Below are 21,291 nucleotides of genomic sequence, written 5' to 3'. Positions count from 1 at the left end.
GTTGGATATCACATCTCATGCTATAGGAAGGGTCTCAGGTTTGGTATAAGCATTGAGATATCACATCCCATGCTATAGGAAGTGTCTCAGGATTGGAATGGGAAGGACTTGGATATCACATCTCATGCTATAGGCAGGGTCTCAGGTTTGGAAAGGGAAGGAGTTGGATATCACATCTCGTTATAGGAAGAGTCTCAGGTTTGGTATAAGCATTGAGATATCACATCTCTGCTATCGGAAGGGTCTCAGGATTGGAATGGGAAGGAGTTGGATATCACATCTCATGCTATAGGAAGGGTCTCAGGTTTGGAACGGGAAGGAGTTGGATATCACATCTCATGTTATAGGAAGAGTCTCAGGTTTGGTATAAGCATTGAGATATCACATCTCTGCTATCGGAGGTGTCTCAGGATTGGGATGGGAAGGAATTGGATATCACATCTCATGCTATAGGAAGGGTCACAGGTTTGGAACGGGAAGGAGTTGGATATCCCATCTCATGTTATAGGACGGGTCTCAGGTTTGATATTAGAAGCATTGAGATATCACATCGCATGCTGTAGGAAGGGTCTCAGGTTTGGAATGGGAAGGATTTGGATATCACATTTCATGTCATAGGAAGGATCTCAGGTTTGGTATTAGAAGCATTGATACATCACATCTCATGCTATAGGAATGGTCTCAGGATTGGAATGGGTAGGAGTTGGATATTACATTCTTGCTATAGGAAGGGTCTCATGTTTGGAATGGGAAGGACTTGGATATCACATATGCTATAGGAAGTGTCTCAGGTTTGGAACGGGAATGAGTTGGATATCACATCTCATGTTATAGGAAGGGTCTCGGGTTTGGTATAAGCATTGAGATATCACATCTCTGCTATCGGAAGTGGCTCAGGATTGGAATGGGAAGGATTTGGATATCACATCTCATGCTATAGGAAGGGTCTCAGGTTTGGTATACGCATGGAGATACTTCTCATGCTATAGGAAGGGTCTCAGGATTGGAATGGGAAGGAGTTGGATATTACATCTCATGCTATAGGAAGGGTCTCAGGTTTGGTATAAGCATGGAGATATCACATCTCTGCTATCGGAAGTGGCTCAGGATTGGAATGGGAAGGATTTGGATATCACATCTCATGCTATAGGAAGGGTCTCAGGTTTGGTATACGCATGGAGATACTTCTCATGCTATAGGAAGGGTCTCAGGATTGGAATGGGAAGGAGTTGGATATTACATCTCATGTTATAGGAAGGGTCTCAGGTTTGGTATTAGAAGCATTGAGACATCACATCTCATGCTATGGGAAGGGTCTCAGGATTGGAATGGGAAGGAGTTGGATATCACATCTCATGCTATAGGAAGGGTCTCAGGTTTGGTATAAGCATTGAGATATCACATCTCATGCTATAGGAAGGGTCTCAGGATTGGAATGGGAAGGAGTTGTATATGACATCTCAGGCCATAGCAAGGTTCTCAGGTTTGGTATAAGCATTGAGATATCACATCTCTGCTATCGGAAGGGTCTCAGGATTGGAATGGGAAGGAGTTGGATATGCCATCTCATGTTATAGGAAGGGTCTCAGGTTTGGTATTAGAAGCATTGAGATATCACATCTCATGCTATAGGAAGGGTCTCAGGATTGGAATGGGAAGGACTTGGATGTCAGATCTCATGCTATAGGGAGGGTCTCAAGTTTGATATTAGAAGCATTGAGATAACAAATCTCATGATATCGGAAGGGTGTCAGGATTGGAATGGGAAGGAGTTGGAAATCACATCTCATGATAAAGGAAGGGTCTAAGGTTTGGAAGGGGAAGGATTTGGATATCACATCTCATGTTATAGGACGGGTCTCAGGTTTGGTATTAGAAGCATTGAGATATCAAGTCTCATGGTATAGGAAGGGTCTCAGAATTGGAATGGGAAGGAGTTGGATATCACATCTCAAGCTATAGGAAGGGTCTCAGGATTGGAATGGGAAGGAGTTTGATATCACATCTCATGTTATAGGAAGGGTCTCAGGTTTGGAATGGGAAGGAGTTGGATATCCCATCTCATGTTATAGGACGGGTCTCTGGTTTGGTAGAAGCATTGGGATATCACATCTCATGCTATCGGAAGGGTATCAGGATTGGATTTGGAAGGAGTTGGATATCCCATCTCATGCTATAGGAAGGGTCTCAGGTTGGAATGGGAAGGAGTTGGATATCACATCTCATGTTATAGGAAGGGTCTCAGGTTTGGAATGGGAAGGAGTTGGATATCCCATCTCATGTTATAGGACGGGTCTCTGGTTTGGTATAAGCATTGAGATATCACATCTCATGCTATAGGAAGGGTCTCAGGATTGGAATGGGAAGGATTTGGATATCACATCTCATGCTATAGGAAGGGTCTCAGGTTTGGTATACGCATGGAGATATCACTTCTCATGCTATAGGAAGGGTCTCAGGATTGGAATGGGAAGGAGTTGGATATCACATCTCATGCTATAGGAAGGGTCTCGGGTTTGGTATAAGCATGGAGATATCACTTCTCATGCTATAGGAAGGGTCTCAGGATTGGAATGGGAAGGAGTTGGATATCACATCTCATGCTAAAGGGAGGGTCTCAGGTTTGGAAGGGGAAGGATTTGGATATCACATCTCGTTATCAGAAGGATCTCAGGTTTGGTATTAGAAGTATTGAGATATCATATCTCATGCTATAGGAAGGGTCTCAGGACTGGAATGGGAAGGAGTTGGATATCACATCTCATGCTAAAGGAAGGGTCTCAGGTTTGGTAGAAGCATTGAGATATCACATCTCCTGCTATAGGAAGGGTCTTAGGATTGGAATGGGAAGGACTTAGATATCACATATCATGCTATTGGGAGGGTCTCAGTTTTGATATTAGAAGCATTGAGATATCACATCTTATGCTATCGGAAGTGTCTCAGGATTGGAATGGGAAGGAGCTGGATATCACATCTCATGCTAAAGGAAGGGTCTCAGGTTTGGAACGGGAAGGAGTTGGATATCACATCTCATGTTATAGGAAGGGTCTCAGGTTGGGTATAAGCATTGAGATATCACATCTCTGCTATCGGAAGTGTCTCAGGATTGGAATGGGAAGGAGTTGGATATCCCATCTCATGCTATAGATATGCTCTCAGGTTTGGAAAGGGAGGGAGTTGGATATCACATCTCATGCAATAGGAAATTTCTCAGGATTGGAATGGGAAGGAGTTGGATATCCCATCTCATGCTATAGATATGCTCTCAGGTTTGGAAAGGGAAGGAGTTGGATATCACATCTCATGCGATAGGAAATTTCTCAGGATTGGAATGGGAAGTAGTTGGATATCACATCTCATGCTATAGGATGGGTCTCAGGATTGGAATGGAAGGAGTTGGATATCACATCTCATGCTATAAGAAGGGTCTCAGGATTGGAATGGGAAGTAGTTGGATATCACATCTCATGCAATAGGAAGGGTCTCAGGTTTGGTATTAGAAGCATTGAGATATCACATCTCATGCTATAGGAAGGGTCTCAGGATTGGAATGGGAAGGAATTGGATATCACATCATGCTATAGATAGGCTCTCAGGTTTGGAAAGGGAAGGAGTTGGATATCACATCTCATGCTATAGGAAGGGTCTCAGGATTGGAATGGGAAGTAGTTGGATATCACATCTCATGCTATAGGAAGGGTCTCAGGTTTGGTATAAGCATTGAGATATCACATCTCATGCTATAGGAAGGGTCTCAGGATTGGAATGGGAAGGAATTGGATATCACATCTCATGCTATAGATAGGCTCTCAGGTTTGGAAAGGGAAGGAGTTGGATATCACATCTCATGCTATAGGAAGGGTCTCAGGATTGGAATGGGAAGTAGTTGGAAATCACATCTCATGCTATAGGAAGGGTCTCAGGTTTGGTATAAGCATTGAGATATCACATCTCATGCTATAGGAAGGATCTCAGGTTTGGTATTAGAAGCATTGAGAAATCACATCTCATGCTATAGGAAGGGTCTCAGGATTGGAATGGGAAGGAGTTGGATATCACATCTCATGTTATAGGAAGGATCTCAGGTTTGGTATTAGAAGCATTGAGAAATCACATCTCATGCTATAGGAAGGGTCTCAGGATTGGAATGGGAAGGAGTTGGATATCACATATGCTAAAGGGAGGGTCTCAGGTTTGGAAGGGGAAGGATTTGGATATAACATCTCGTGTTATAGGAATGATCTCAGGTTTGGTATTAGAAGCATTGAGATATCACATCTCATGCTATCGGAAGGATCTCAGGTTTGGTGTTAGAAACATTGAGATATCAAATCTCATGCTATAGGAAGGGTCTCAGGATTGGAATGGGAAGGAGTTGGATATCACATCTCATGCTATAGGAAGGGTCTCAGGATTGGAATGGGAAGGAGTTGTATATGACATCTCATGCCACAGGAAGGGTCTCAGGTTTGGTATAAGCATTGAGATATCACATCTCTGCTATCGGAAGGGTCTCAGGATTGGAATGGGAAGGAGTTGGATATCCCATCTTATGTTATAGGAAGGGTCTCAGGTTTGGTATTAGAAGCATTGAGATATCACATCTCATGCTAAAGGAAGGGTCTCAGGATTGGAATGGGAAGGACTTGGATATCACATCTGAATCTATAGGGAGGGTCTCACGTTTGGAAAGGGAAGGGGTTGGATATCACATTTCATGTTAGAGGTAGGAATCAGGTTTGGTATTAGAGGCATTGAGATATCACATCTCATGCTATCAGAAGGGTCTCAAGATTGGAATGGGAAGGAGTTGGATATCACATCTCATGCTAAAGGGAGGGTCTCAGGTTTGGAAGGGGAAGGATTTGGATATCACATCTCATGTTATAGGAAGGGTCTCAGGTTTGGTATCAGAAGCATTGAGATATGACATCTCATGCTATTGGAAGGATCTCAGGTTTGGTATTAGAGGCATTGAGATATCACATCTCATGCTAAAGGGAGGGTCTCAGGTTTGGAAGGGGAAGGATTTGGATATCACATCTCTTATTATAGGAAGGATCACAGGTTTGGTATTAGAAGCATTGAGATATCACATCTCATGCTATCGGAAGGGTCTCAGGATTGGAATGGGAAGGAGTTGGATATCACATCTCATGCTATAGGAAGGGGCTCAGGTTTGGAACGGGAAGGAGTTGGATATCACATCTCATGTTATAGGAAGAGTCTCAGGTTTGGTATAAGCATTGAGATATCACATCTCTGCTATCGGAGGTGTCTCAGGATTGGGATGGGAAGGAGTTGGATATCACATCTCATGCTATAGGAAGGGTCTCAGGTTTGGAACGGGAAGGAGTTGGATATCCCATCTCATGTTATAGGACGGGTCTCAGGTTTGATATTAGAAGCATTGAGATATCACATCGCATGCTGTAGGAAGGGTCTCAGGTTTGGAATGGGAAGGATTTGGATATCACATTTCATGTCATAGGAAGGATCTCAGGTTTGGTATTAGAAGCATTGATATATCACATCTCATGCTATAGGAATGGTCTCAGGATTGGAATGGGTAGGAGTTGGATATTACATTCTTGCTATAGGAAGGGTCTCATGTTTGAAATGGGAAGGACTTGGATATCACATATGCTATAGGAAGTGTCTCAGGTTTGGAACGGGAATGAGTTGGATATCACATCTCATGTTATAGGAAGGGTCTCAGGTTTGGTATAAGCATTGAGATATCACATCTCTGCTATCGGAAGTGGCTCAGGATTGGAATGGGAAGGATTTGGATATCACATCTCATGCTATAGGAAGGGTCTCAGGTTTGGGATACGCATGGAGATACTTCTCATGCTATAGGAAGGGTCTCAGGATTGGAATGGGAAGGAGTTGGATATTACATCTCATGCTATAGGAAGGGTCTCAGGTTTGGTATAAGCATGGAGATATCACTTCTCATGCTATAGGAAGGGTCTCAGGATTGGAATGGGAAGGAGTTGGATATCACATCTCATGTTATAGGAAGGGTCTCAGGTTTGGTATTAGAAGCATTGAGACATCACATCTCATGCTATGGGAAGGGTCTCAGGATTGGAATGGGAAGGAGTTGGATATCACATCTCATGCTATAGGAAGGGTCTCAGGTTTGGTATAAGCATTGAGATATCACATCTCATGCTATAGGAAGGGTCTCAGGATTGGAATGGGAAGGAGTTGTATATGACATCTCAGGCCATAGCAAGGGTCTCAGGTTTGGTATAAGCATTGAGATATCACATCTCTGCTATCGGAAGGGTCTCAGGATTGGAATGGGAAGGAGTTGGATATCCCATCTCATGTTATAGGAAGGGTCTCAGGTTTGGTATTAGAAGCATTGAGATATCACATCTCATGCTATAGGAAGGGTCTCAGGATTGGAATGGGAAGGACTTGGATGTCAGATCTCATGCTATAGGGAGGGTCTCAAGTTTGATATTAGAAGCATTGAGATAAAAAATCTCATGATATCGGAAGGGTGTCAGGATTGGAATGGGAAGGAGTTGGAAATTACATCTCATGATAAAGGAAGGGTCTAAGGTTTGGAAGGGGAAGGATTTGGATATCACATCTCATGTTATAGGACGGGTCTCAGGTTTGGTATTAGAAGCATTGAGATATCAAGTCTCATGGTATAGGAAGGGTCTCAGAATTGGAATGGGAAGGAGTTGGATATTGCATCTCAAGCTATAGGAAGGGTCTCAGGATTGGAATGGGAAGGAGTTTGATATCACATCTCATGCCATAGTATGGGTCTCAGGTTTGGTATAAGCATTGAGATATCACATCTCTGCTATCGGAAGGGTCTCAGGATTGGAATGGGAAGGAGTTGGATATCCCATCTCATGTTATAGGAAGGGTCTCAGGTTTGGTATTAGAAGCATTGAGATATCACATCTCATGCTATAGGAAGGGTCTCAGGGTTGGAATGGGAAGGACTTGGATGTCAGATCTCATGCTATAGGGAGGGTCTCAAGTTTGATATTAGAAGCATTGAGATAACAAATCTCATGATATCGGAAGGGTGTCAGGATTGGAATGGGTAGGAGTTGGAAATTACATCTCATGATAAAGGAAGGGTCTAAGGTTTGGAAGGGGAAGGATTTGGATATCACATCTCATGTTATAGGACGGGTCTCAGGTTTGGTATTAGAAGCATTGAGATATCAAGTCTCATGGTATAGGAAGGGTCTCAGAATTGGAATGGGAAGGAGTTGGATATCGCATCTCAAGCTATAGGAAGGGTCTCAGGATTGGAATGGGAAGGAGTTTGATATCACATCTCATGCCATAGTATGGGTCTCAGGTTTGGTAGAAGCATTGGGATATCACATCTCATGCTATCGGAAGGGTATCAGGATTGGATTTGGAAGGAGTTGGATATCCCATCTCATGCTATAGGAAGGGTCTCAGGTTGGAATGGGAAGGAGTTGGATATCACATCTCATGTTATAGGAAGGGTCTCTGGATTGGAATTGGAAGGAGTTGAATATCCCATCTCATGTTATAGGACGGGTCTCTGGTTTGGTATAAGCATTGAGATATCACATCTCATGCTATAGGAAGGGTCTCAGGATTGGAATGGGAAGGATTTGGATATCACATCTCATTCCTATAGGAAGGGTCTCAGGTTTGGTATACGCATGGAGATATCACTTCTCATGCTATAGGAAGGGTCTAGGATTGGAATGGGAAGGAGTTGGATATCACATCTCATGCTATAGGAAGGGTCTCGGGTTTGGTGTAAGCATGGAGATATCACTTCTCATGCTATAGGAAGGGTCTCAGGATTGGAATGGGAAGGAGTTGGATATCACATCTCATGTTATAGGAAGGATCTCAGGTTTGGTATTAGAAGCATTGAGACATCACATCTCATGCTATGGGAAGGGTCTCAGGATTAGAATGGGAAGGACTTGGATATCCCATCTCATGTTATAGGAAGGGTCTCAGGTTTGGTATTAGAAGCATTGAGATATCACATCTCATGCTATGGGAAGGGTCTCAGGATTGGAATGGGAAGGACTTGGATGTCAGATCTCATGCTATAGGGAGGGTCTCAAGTTTGATATTAGAAGCATTGAGATAACAAATCTCATGATATCGGAAGGGTGTCAGGATTGGAATGGGAAGGAGTTGGATATCACATCTCAAGCTATAGGAAGGGTCTCAGGATTGGAATGGGAAGGAGTTTGATATCACATCTCATGCCATAGTATGGGTCTCAGGTTTGGTAGAAGCATTGGGATATCACATCTCATGCTATTGGAAGGGTATTAGGATTGGATTTGGAAGGAGTTGGATATCCCATCTCATGCTATAGGAAGGGTCTCAGGTTGGAATGGGAAGGAGTTGAATATCACATCTCATGTTATAGGAAGGGTCTCAGGATTGGAATGGGAAGGACGTGGATATCATATCTCATGCTATAGGAAGGCTCTCAGGTTTGGAAGGGGAAGGAGTTGGATATCACATCTCAAGCTATAGGAAGGGTCTCAGGTTTGGTATAAGCATTGAGATATCACATCTCATGCTATAGGAAGGGTCTCAGGATTGGAATGGGAAGGAGTTGGATATCACATCTCATGTTATAGGAAAGATATCAGGTTTGGTATTAGAAGCATTGAGACATCACATCTCATGTTATAGGAAGGGTCTCAGGATTGGAATGGGAAGAAGTTGGATATCACATCTCATGCTATAGGAAGGGTCTCAGGTTTGGTATAAGCATTGAGATATCACATCTCATGCTATAGGAAGGGTCTCAGGATTGGAATGGGAAGGAGTTGTATATGACATCTCAAGCTATAGGAAGGGTCTCAGGTTTGGTATAAGCATTGAGATATCACATCTCATGCTATAGGAAGGGTCTCAGGATTGGAATGGGAAGGAGTTGGATAGCACATCTCATGTTAGAGGAAGGATCTCAGGTTTGGTATTAGAGGCATTGAGATATCACATCTCATGCTATAGGAAGGTTCTCAGGATTGGAATGGGAAGGAGTTGGATATCACATCTCAAGCTATAGGAAGGGTCTCAGGTTTGGTATAAGCATTGAGATATCACATCTCATGCTATAGGAAGGGTCTCAGGATTGGAATGGGAAGGAGTTGGATATCACATCTCATGTTATAGGAAAGATATCAGGTTTGGTATTAGAAGCATTGAGACATCACATCTCATGTTATAGGAAGGGTCTCAGGATTGGAATGGGAAGAAGTTGGATATCACATCTCATGCTATAGGAAGGGTCTCAGGTTTGGTATAAGCATTGAGATATCACATCTCATGCTATAGGAAGGGTCTCAGGATTGGAATGGGAAGGAGTTGTATATGACATCTCATGCCATAGGAAGGGTCTCAGGTTTGGTATAAGCATTGAGATATCACATCTCATGCTATAGGAAGTGTCTCAGGATTGGAATTGAAAGGAGTTGGATATCCCATCTCATGTTATAGGACGGGTCTCAGGTTTGTTATTAGAATCATTGAGATATCATATTGCATGCTGTAGGAAGGGTCTAAGGATTGGAATGGGAAGGACTTGGATATCACATCTCATGCTATAGGTAGGCTCTCAGGTTTGGAAAGGGACGGAGTTGGATATCACATTTCATGTTAGAGGAAGGATCTCAGGTTTGGTATTAGAGGAATTGAGATATCACATCTCATGCTATAGGAAGGGTCTCAGGATTGGAATGGGAAGGAGTTGGATATCACATCTCATGCTATAGGAAGGGTCTCAGGTTTGGTATAAGCATTGAGATATCACATCCCATGCTATAGGAAGTGTCTCAGGATTGGAATGGGAAGGACTTGGATATCACATCTCATGCTATAGGCAGGGTCTCAGGTTTGGAAAGGGAAGGAGTTGGATATCACATCTCATGTTATAGGAAGAGTCTCAGGTTTGGTATAAGCATTGAGATATCACATCTCTGCTATCGGAAGGGTCTCAGGATTGGAATGGGAAGGAGTTGGATATCACATCTCATGCTATAGGAAGGGTCTCAGGTTTGGAACGGGAAGGAGTTGGATATCACATCTCATGTTATAGGAAGAGTCTCAGGTTTGGTATAAGCATTGAGATATCACATCTCTGCTATCGGAGGTGTCTCAGGATTGGGATGGGAAGGAATTGGATATCACATCTCATGCTATAGGAAGGGTCACAGGTTTGGAGCGGGAAGGAGTTGGATATCCCATCTCATGTTATAGGACGGGTCTCAGGTTTGATATTAGAAGCATTGAGATATCACATCGCATGCTGTAGGAAGGGTCTCAGGTTTGGAATGGGAAGGATTTGGATATCATATCTCATGTTATAGGGCGGGTCCCATGTTTGGTATTAGAAGCATTGAGATATCACATCTCATGCTATAGGAGGAGTCTCAGGATTGGAATGGGAAGGAGTTGGATATCATGTCTCATGTTATAGGAAGGGTCTCAGAATTGGAATGGCAAGGAGTTGGATATCACATCTCATGCTAAAGGAAGGGTCTCAGGTTTGATAGAAGCATTGAGATATCACATCTCATGCTATAGGAAGGAACTCAGGATTGCAATGGGAAGGAGTTGGATATCACATCTCATGCCATAGGATGGGTCATCAGGTTTGGTATAAGCATTGAGATATCACATCTCTGCTATCGGAAGGGTCTCAGGATAGGAATGGGAAGGAGTTTGATATCACATCTCATGTTATAGGAAGGATCTCGGGTTTGGTATTAGAAGCATTGAGATATCACATCTCATGCTATAGGAAGGGTCTCAGGATTGGAATCGGAAGGAGTTGTATATGACATCTCATGCCATAGGAAGGGTATCAGGTTTGGTATAAGCATTGAGATATCACATCTCTGCTATCGGAAGGGTCTCAGGATTGGAATGGGAAGGAGTTGGATATCCCATCTCGTTATAGGAAGGGTCTCAGGTTTGGTATTAGAAGCATTGAGATATCACATCTCATGCTATAGGAAGGGTCTAAGGTTTGGAAAGGGGAAGGATTTGGGTATCACATCTCATGTTATAGGACCGGTCTCAGGTTTGGTATTAGAAGCATTTAGATATCAAATCTCATGGTATAGGTCGGGTCTCAGAATTGGAATGGGAAGGAGTTGGATATCACATCTCAAGCTATAGAAAGGGTCTCAGGATTGGAATGGGAAGGAGTTTGATATCACATCTCATGCCATGGTATGGGTCTCAGGTTTTGTAGAAGCATTGGGATATCACATCACATGCTATAGGCAGGGTCTCAGGGTTGGAAGGGGAAGGAGTTGGATATCACATTTCATGTTAGAGGTAGGATCTCAGGTTTGGTATTAGAGGCATTGAGATATCACATCTCATGCCATCAGAAGGGTCTCAGGATTGGAATGGGAAGGACTTGGATATCACATCTCATTCTATAGGAAGGCTCTCAGGGTTGGAAGGGGAAGGAGTTGGATATCACATTTCATGTTAGAGGTAGGATCTCAGGTTTGGTATTAGAGGCATTGAGATATCACATCTCATGCCATCAGAAGGGTCTCAGGATTGGAATGGGAAGGAGTTGGATATCACATCTCATGCTATAGGAAGGGTCTCAGGTTTGGTATACGCATGGAGATATCACTTCTCATGCTATAGGAAGGGTCTAGGATTGGAATGGGAAGGAGTTGGATATCACATCTCATGCTATAGGAAGGGTCTCGGGTTTGGTATAAGCATGGAGATATCACTTCTCATGCTATAGGAAGGGTCTCAGGATTGGAATGGGAAGGAGTTGGATATCACATCTCATGTTATAGGAAGGATCTCAGGTTTGGTATTAGAAGCATTGAGACATCACATCTCATGCTATGGGAAGGGTCTCAGATTAGAATGGGAAGGACTTGGATATCCCATCTCATGTTATAGGAAGGGTCTCAGGTTTGGTATTAGAAGCATTGAGATATCACATCTCATGCTATGGGAAGGGTCTCAGGATTGGAATGGGAAGGACTTGGATGTCAGATCTCATGCTATAGGGAGGGTCTCAAGTTTGATATTAGAAGCATTGAGATAACAAATCTCATGATATCGGAAGGGTGTCAGGATTGGAATGGGAAGGAGTTGGATATCACATCTCATGATAAAGGAAGGGTCTAAGGTTTGGAAGGGGAAGGATTTGGATATCACATCTCATGTTATAGGACGGGTCTCAGGTTTGGTATTAGAAGCATTGAGATATCACGTCTCATGGTATAGGAAGGGTCTCAGAATTGGAATGGGAAGGAGTTGGATATCACATCTCAAGCTATAGGAAGGGTCTCAGGATTGGAATGGGAAGGAGTTTGATATCACATCTCATGCCATAGTATGGGTCTCAGGTTTGGTAGAAGCATTGGGATATCACATCTCATGCTATTGGAAGGGTATTAGGATTGGATTTGGAAGGAGTTGGATATCCCATCTCATGCTATAGGAAGGGTCTCAGGTTGGAATGGGAAGGAGTTGAATATCACATCTCATGTTATAGGAAGGGTCTCAGGATTGGAATGGGAAGGACCTGGATATCATATCTCATGCTATAGGAAGGCTCTCAGGTTTGGAAGGGGAAGGAGTTGGATATCACATCTCAAGCTATAGGAAGGGTCTCAGGTTTGGTATAAGCATTGAGATATCACATCTCATGCTATAGGAAGGGTCTCAGGATTGGAATGGGAAGGAGTTGGATATCACATCTCATGTTATAGGAAAGATATCAGGTTTGGTATTAGAAGCATTGAGACATCACATCTCATGTTATAGGAAGGGTCTCAGGATTGGAATGGGAAGAAGTTGGATATCACATCTCATGCTATAGGAAGGGTCTCAGGTTTGGTATAAGCATTGAGATATCACATCTCATGCTATAGGAAGGGTCTCAGGATTGGAATGGGAAGGAGTTGTATATGACATCTCAAGCTATAGGAAGGGTCTCAGGTTTGGTATAAGCATTGAGATATCACATCTCATGCTATAGGAAGGGTCTCAGGATTGGAATGGGAAGGAGTTGGATAGCACATCTCATGTTAGAGGAAGGATCTCAGGTTTGGTATTAGAGGCATTGAGATATCACATCTCATGCTATAGGAAGGTTCTCAGGATTGGAATGGGAAGGAGTTGGATATCACATCTCACGCTATAGGAAGGGTCTCAGGTTTGGTATAAGCATTGAGATATCACATCTCATGCTATAGGAAGGGTCTCAGGATTGGAATGGGAAGGAGTTGGATATCACATCTCATGTTATAGGAAAGATATCAGGTTTGGTATTAGAAGCATTGAGACATCACATCTCATGTTATAGGAAGGGTCTCAGGATTGGAATGGGAAGAAGTTGGATATCACATCTCATGCTATAGGAAGGGTCTCAGGTTTGGTATAAGCATTGAGATATCACATCTCATGCTATAGGAAGGGTCTCAGGATTGGAATGGGAAGGAGTTGTATATGACATCTCATGCCATAGGAAGGGTCTCAGGTTTGGTATAAGCATTGAGATATCACATCTCATGCTATAGGAAGTGTCTCAGGATTGGAATTGAAAGGAGTTGGATATCCCATCTCATGTTATAGGACGGGTCTCAGGTTTGTTATTAGAATCATTGAGATATCATATTGCATGCTGTAGGAAGGGTCTAAGGATTGGAATGGGAAGGACTTGGATATCACATCTCATGCTATAGGTAGGCTCTTAGGTTTGGAAAGGGACGGAGTTGGATATCACATTTCATGTTAGAGGAAGGATCTCAGGTTTGGTATTAGAGGAATTGAGATATCACATCTCATGCTATAGGAAGGGTCTCAGGATTGGAATGGGAAGGAGTTGGATATCACATCTCATGCTATAGGAAGGGTCTCAGGTTTGGTATAAGCATTGAGATATCACATCCCATGCTATAGGAAGTGTCTCAGGAATGGAATGGGAAGGACTTGGATATCACATCTCATGCTATAGGCAGGGTCTCAGGTTTGGAAAGGGAAGGAGTTGGATATCACATCTCGTTATAGGAAGAGTCTCAGGTTTGGTATAAGCATTGAGATATCACATCTCTGCTATCGGAAGGGTCTCAGGATTGGAATGGGAAGGAGTTGGATATCACATCTCATGCTATAGGAAGGGTCTCAGGTTTGGAACGGGAAGGAGTTGGATATCACATCTCATGTTATAGGAAGAGTCTCAGGTTTGGTATAAGCATTGAGATATCACATCTCTGCTATCGGAGGTGTCTCAGGATTGGGATGGGAAGGAATTGGATATCACATCTCATGCTATAGGAAGGGTCACAGGTTTGGAACGGGAAGGAGTTGGATATCCCATCTCATGTTATAGGACGGGTCTCAGGTTTGATATTAGAAGCATTGAGATATCACATCGCATGCTGTAGGAAGGGTCTCAGGTTTGGAATGGGAAGGATTTGGATATCACATTTCATGTCATAGGAAGGATCTCAGGTTTGGTATTAGAAGCATTGATACATCACATCTCATGCTATAGGAATGGTCTCAGGATTGGAATGGGTAGGAGTTGGATATTACATTCTTGCTATAGGAAGGGTCTCATGTTTGGAATGGGAAGGACTTGGATATCACATATGCTATAGGAAGTGTCTCAGGTTTGGAACGGGAATGAGTTGGATATCACATCTCATGTTATAGGAAGGGTCTCGGGTTTGGTATAAGCATTGAGATATCACATCTCTGCTATCGGAAGTGGCTCAGGATTGGAATGGGAAGGATTTGGATATCACATCTCATGCTATAGGAAGGGTCTCAGGTTTGGTATACGCATGGAGATACTTCTCATGCTATAGGAAGGGTCTCAGGATTGGAATGGGAAGGAGTTGGATATTACATCTCATGCTATAGGAAGGGTCTCAGGTTTGGTATAAGCATGGAGATATGTTGAAAACGCCTTAGCTCGTGCGCAACACTGGATACCCTCAGTCGTATCCCACCGCTGTACACCAATTTGTTAAGACGGATTTCTGAACTTCTGCGCCACCAGGACAGAGTTCAGAAATCCGTCTTAACAAGATATCACATCTCTGCTATCGGAAGTGGCTCAGGATTGGAATGGGAAGGATTTGGATATCACATCTCATGCTATAGGAAGGGTCTCAGGTTTGGTATACGCATGGAGATACTTCTCATGCTATAGGAAGGGTCTCAGGATTGGAATGGGAAGGAGTTGGATATTACATCTCATGTTATAGGAAGGGTCTCAGGTTTGGTATTAGAAGCATTGAGACATCACATCTCATGCTATGGGAAGGGTCTCAGGATTGGAATGGGAAGGAGTTGGATATCACATCTCATGCTATAGGAAGGGTCTCAGGTTTGGTATAAGCATTGAGATATCACATCTCATGCTATAGGAAGGGTCTCAGGATTGGAATGGGAAGGAGTTGTATATGACATCTCAGGCCATAGCAAGGGTCTCAGGTTTGGTATAAGCATTGAGATATCACATCTCTGCTATCGGAAGGGTCTCAGGATTGGAATGGGAAGGAGTTGGATATGCCATCTCATGTTATAGGAAGGGTCTCAGGTTTGGTATTAGAAGCATTGAGATATCACATCTCATGCTATAGGAAGGGTCTCAGGATTGGAATGGGAAGGACTTGGATGTCAGATCTCATGCTATAGGGAGGGTCTCAAGTTTGATATTAGAAGCATTGAGATAACAAATCTCATGATATCGGAAGGGTGTCAGGATTGGAATGGGAAGGAGTTGGAAATCACATCTCATGATAAAGGAAGGGTCTAAGGTTTGGAAGGGGAAGGATTTGGATATCACATCTCATGTTATAGGACGGGTCTCAGGTTTGGTATTAGAAGCATTGAGATATCAAGTCTCATGGTATAGGAAGGGTCTCAGAATTGGAATGGGAAGGAGTTGGATATCACATCTCAAGCTATAGGAAGGGTCTCAGGATTGGAATGGGAAGGAGTTTGATATCACATCTCATGTTATAGGAAGGGTCTCAGGTTTGGAATGGGAAGGAGTTGGATATCCCATCTCATGTTATAGGACGGGTCTCTGGTTTGGTAGAAGCATTGGGATATCACATCTCATGCTATCGGAAGGGTATCAGGATTGGATTTGGAAGGAGTTGGATATCCCATCTCATGCTATAGGAAGGGTCTCAGGTTGGAATGGGAAGGAGTTGGATATCACATCTCATGTTATAGGAAGGGTCTCAGGTTTGGAATGGGAAGGAGTTGGATATCCCATCTCATGTTATAGGACGGGTCTCTGGTTTGGTATAAGCATTGAGATATCACATCTCATGCTATAGGAAGGGTCTCAGGATTGGAATGGGAAGGATTTGGATATCACATCTCATGCTATAGGAAGGGTCTCAGGTTTGGTATACGCATGCAGATATCACTTCTCATGCTATAGGAAGGGTCTCAGGATTGGAATGGGAAGGAGTTGGATATCACATCTCATGCTATAGGAAGGGTCTCGGGTTTGGTATAAGCATGGAGATATCACTTCTCATGCTATAGGAAGGGTCTCAGGATTGGAATGGGAAGGAGTTGGATATCACATCTCATGCTAAAGGGAGGGTCTCAGGTTTGGAAGGGGAAGGATTTGGATATCACATCTCGTTATCAGAAGGATCTCAGGTTTGGTATTAGAAGTATTGAGATATCATATCTCATGCTATAGTAAGGGTCTCAGGACTGGAATGGGAAGGAGTTGGATATCACATCTCATGCTAAAGGAAGGGTCTCAGGTTTGGTAGAAGCATTGAGATATCACATCTCCTGCTATAGGAAGGGTCTTAGGATTGGAATGGGAAGGACTTAGATATCACATATCATGCTATTGGGAGGGTCTCAGTTTTGATATTAGAAGCATTGAGATATCACATCTTATGCTATCGGAAGTGTCTCAGGATTGGAATGGGAAGGAGCTGGATATCACATCTCATGCTAAAGGAAGGGTCTCAGGTTTGGAACGGGAAGGAGTTGGATATCACATCTCATGTTATAGGAAGGGTCTCAGGTTTGGTATAAGCATTGAGATATCACATCTCTGCTATCGGAAGTGTCTCAGGATTGGAATGGGAAGGAGTTGGATATCCCATCTCATGCTATAGATATGCTCTCAGGTTTGGAAAGGGAAGGAGTTGGATATCACATCTCATGCGATAGGAAATTTCTCAGGATTGGAATGGGAAGGAGTTGGATATCCCATCTCATGCTATAGATATGCTCTCAGGTTTAGAAAGGGAAGGAGTTGGATATCACATCTCATGCGATAGGAAATTTCTCAGGATTGGAATGGGAAGTAGTTGGATATCACATCTCATGCTATAGGATGGGTCTCAGGATTGGAATGGAAGGAGTTGGATATCACATCTCATGCTATAAGAAGGGTCTCAGGATTGGAATGGGAAGTAGTTGGATATCACATCTCATGCAATAGGAAGGGTCTCAGGTTTGGTATTAGAAGCATTGAGATATCACATCTCATGCTATAGGAAGGGTCTCAGGATTGGAATGGGAAGGAATTGGATATCACATCATGCTATAGATAGGCTCTCAGGTTTGGAAAGGGAAGGAGTTGGATATCACATCTCATGCTATAGGAAGGGTCTCAGGATTGGAATGGGAAGTAGTTGGATATCACATCTCATGCTATAGGAAGGGTCTCAGGTTTGGTATAAGCATTGAGATATCACATCTCATGCTATAGGAAGGGTCTCAGGATTGGAATGGGAAGGAATTGGATATCACATCTCATGCTATAGATAGGCTCTCAGGTTTGGAAAGGGAAGGAGTTGGATATCACATCTCATGCTATAGGAAGGGTCTCAGGATTGGAATGGGAAGTAGTTGGAAATCACATCTCATGCTATAGGAAGGGTCTCAGGTTTGGTATAAGCATTGAGATATCACATCTCATGCTATAGGAAGGATCTCAGGTTTGGTATTAGAAGCATTGAGAAATCACATCTCATGCTATAGGAAGGGTCTCAGGATTGGAATGGGAAGGAGTTGGATATCACATCTCATGTTATAGGAAGGATCTCAGGTTTGGTATTAGAAGCATTGAGAAATCACATCTCATGCTATAGGAAGGGTCTCAGGTTTGGTATAAGCATTGAGATATCACATCTCATGCTATAGGAAGGGTCTCAGGATTGGAATGGGAAGGAGTTGGATAGCACATCTCATGTTAGAGGAAGGATCTCAGGTTTGGTATTAGAGGCATTGAGATATCACATCTCATGCTATAGGAAGGTTCTCAGGATTGGAATGGGAAGGAGTTGGATATCACATCTCACGCTATAGGAAGGGTCTCAGGTTTGGTATAAGCATTGAGATATCACATCTCATGCTATAGGAAGGGTCTCAGGATTGGAATGGGAAGGAGTTGGATATCACATCTCATGTTATAGGAAAGATATCAGGTTTGGTATTAGAAGCATTGAGACATCACATCTCATGTTATAGGAAGGGTCTCAGGATTGGAATGGGAAGAAGTTGGATATCACATCTCATGCTATAGGAAGGGTCTCAGGTTTGGTATAAGCATTGAGATATCACATCTCATGCTATAGGAAGGGTCTCAGGATTGGAATGGGAAGGAGTTGTATATGACATCTCATGCCATAGGAAGGGTCTCAGGTTTGGTATAAGCATTGAGATATCACATCTCATGCTATAGGAAGTGTCTCAGGATTGGAATTGAAAGGAGTTGGATATCCCATCTCATGTTATAGGACGGGTCTCAGGTTTGTTATTAGAATCATTGAGATATCATATTGCATGCTGTAGGAAGGGTCTAAGGATTGGAATGGGAAGGACTTGGATATCACATCTCATGCTATAGGTAGGCTCTTAGGTTTGGAAAGGGACGGAGTTGGATATCACATTTCATGTTAGAGGAAGGATCTCAGGTTTGGTATTAGAGGAATTGAGATATCACATCTCATGCTATAGGAAGGGTCTCAGGATTGGAATGGGAAGGAGTTGGATATCACATCTCATGCTATAGGAAGGGTCTCAGGTTTGGTATAAGCATTGAGATATCACATCCCATGCTATAGGAAGTGTCTCAGGATTGGAATGGGAAGGACTTGGATATCACATCTCATGCTATAGGCAGGGTCTCAGGTTTGGAAAGGGAAGGAGTTGGATATCACATCTCGTTATAGGAAGAGTCTCAGGTTTGGTATAAGCATTGAGATATCACATCTCTGCTATCGGAAGGGTCTCAGGATTGGAATGGGAAGGAGTTGGATATCACATCTCATGCTATAGGAAGGGTCTCAGGTTTGGAACGGGAAGGAGTTGGATATCACATCTCATGTTATAGGAAGAGTCTCAGGTTTGGTATAAGCATTGAGATATCACATCTCTGCTATCGGAGGTGTCTCAGGATTGGGATGGGAAGGAATTGGATATCACATCTCATGCTATAGGAAGGGTCACAGGTTTGGAACGGGAAGGAGTTGGATATCCCATCTCATGTTATAGGACGGGTCTCAGGTTTGATATTAGAAGCATTGAGATATCACATCGCATGCTGTAGGAAGGGTCTCAGGTTTGGAATGGGAAGGATTTGGATATCACATTTCATGTCATAGGAAGGATCTCAGGTTTGGTATTAGAAGCATTGATACATCACATCTCATGCTATAGGAATGGTCTCAGGATTGGAATGGGTAGGAGTTGGATATTACATTCTTGCTATAGGAAGGGTCTCATGTTTGGAATGGGAAGGACTTGGATATCACATATGCTATAGGAAGTGTCTCAGGTTTGGAACGGGAATGAGTTGGATATCACATCTCATGTTATAGGAAGGGTCTCGGGTTTGGTATAAGCATTGAGATATCACATCTCTGCTATCGGAAGTGGCTCAGGATTGGAATGGGAAGGATTTGGATATCACATCTCATGCTATAGGAAGGGTCTCAGGTTTGGTATACGCATGGAGATACTTCTCATGCTATAGGAAGGGTCTCAGGATTGGAATGGGAAGGAGTTGGATATTACATCTCATGCTATAGGAAGGGTCTCAGGTTTGGTATAAGCATGGAGATATGTTGAAAACGCCTTAGCTCGTGCGCAACACTGGATACCCTCAGTCGTATCCCACCGCTGTACACCAATTTGTTAAGACGGATTTCTGAACTTCTGCGCCACCAGGACAGAGTTCAGAAATCCGTCTTAACAAGATATCACATCTCTGCTATCGGAAGTGGCTCAGGATTGGAATGGGAAGGATTTGGATATCACATCTCATGCTATAGGAAGGGTCTCAGGTTTGGTATACGCATGGAGATACTTCTCATGCTATAGGAAGGGTCTCAGGATTGGAATGGGAAGGAGTTGGATATTACATCTCATGTTATAGGAAGGGTCTCAGGTTTGGTATTAGAAGCATTGAGACATCACATCTCATGCTATGGGAAGGGTCTCAGGATTGGAATGGGAAGGAGTTGGATATCACATCTCATGCTATAGGAAGGGTCTCAGGTTTGGTATAAGCATTGAGATATCACATCTCATGCTATAGGAAGGGTCTCAGGATTGGAATGGGAAGGAGTTGTATATGACATCTCAGGCCATAGCAAGGGTCTCAGGTTTGGTATAAGCATTGAGATATCACATCTCTGCTATCGGAAGGGTCTCAGGATTGGAATGGGAAGGAGTTGGATATGCCATCTCATGTTATAGGAAGGGTCTCAGGTTTGGTATTAGAAGCATTGAGATATCACATCTCATGCTATAGGAAGGGTCTCAGGATTGGAATGGGAAGGACTTGGATGTCAGATCTCATGCTATAGGGAGGGTCTCAAGTTTGATATTAGAAGCATTGAGATAACAAATCTCATGATATCGGAAGGGTGTCAGGATTGGAATGGGAAGGAGTTGGAAATCACATCTCATGATAAAGGAAGGGTCTAAGGTTTGGAAGGGGAAGGATTTGGATATCACATCTCATGTTATAGGACGGGTCTCAGGTTTGGTATTAGAAGCATTGAGATATCAAGTCTCATGGTATAGGAAGGGTCTCAGAATTGGAATGGGAAGGAGTTGGATATCACATCTCAAGCTATAGGAAGGGTCTCAGGATTGGAATGGGAAGGAGTTTGATATCACATCTCATGTTATAGGAAGGGTCTCAGGTTTGGAATGGGAAGGAGTTGGATATCCCATCTCATGTTATAGGACGGGTCTCTGGTTTGGTAGAAGCATTGGGATATCACATCT

Source organism: Ambystoma mexicanum, chromosome 11, assembly GCF_040938575.1.
Source record: "Ambystoma mexicanum isolate Mex_15411 chromosome 11, UKY_AmexF1_1, whole genome shotgun sequence".
NCBI lineage: Eukaryota > Metazoa > Chordata > Amphibia > Caudata > Ambystomatidae > Ambystoma > Ambystoma mexicanum.
The sequence above is the reverse complement of the archived record's forward strand: the minus strand, read 5'-3'. Positions refer to the sequence as shown.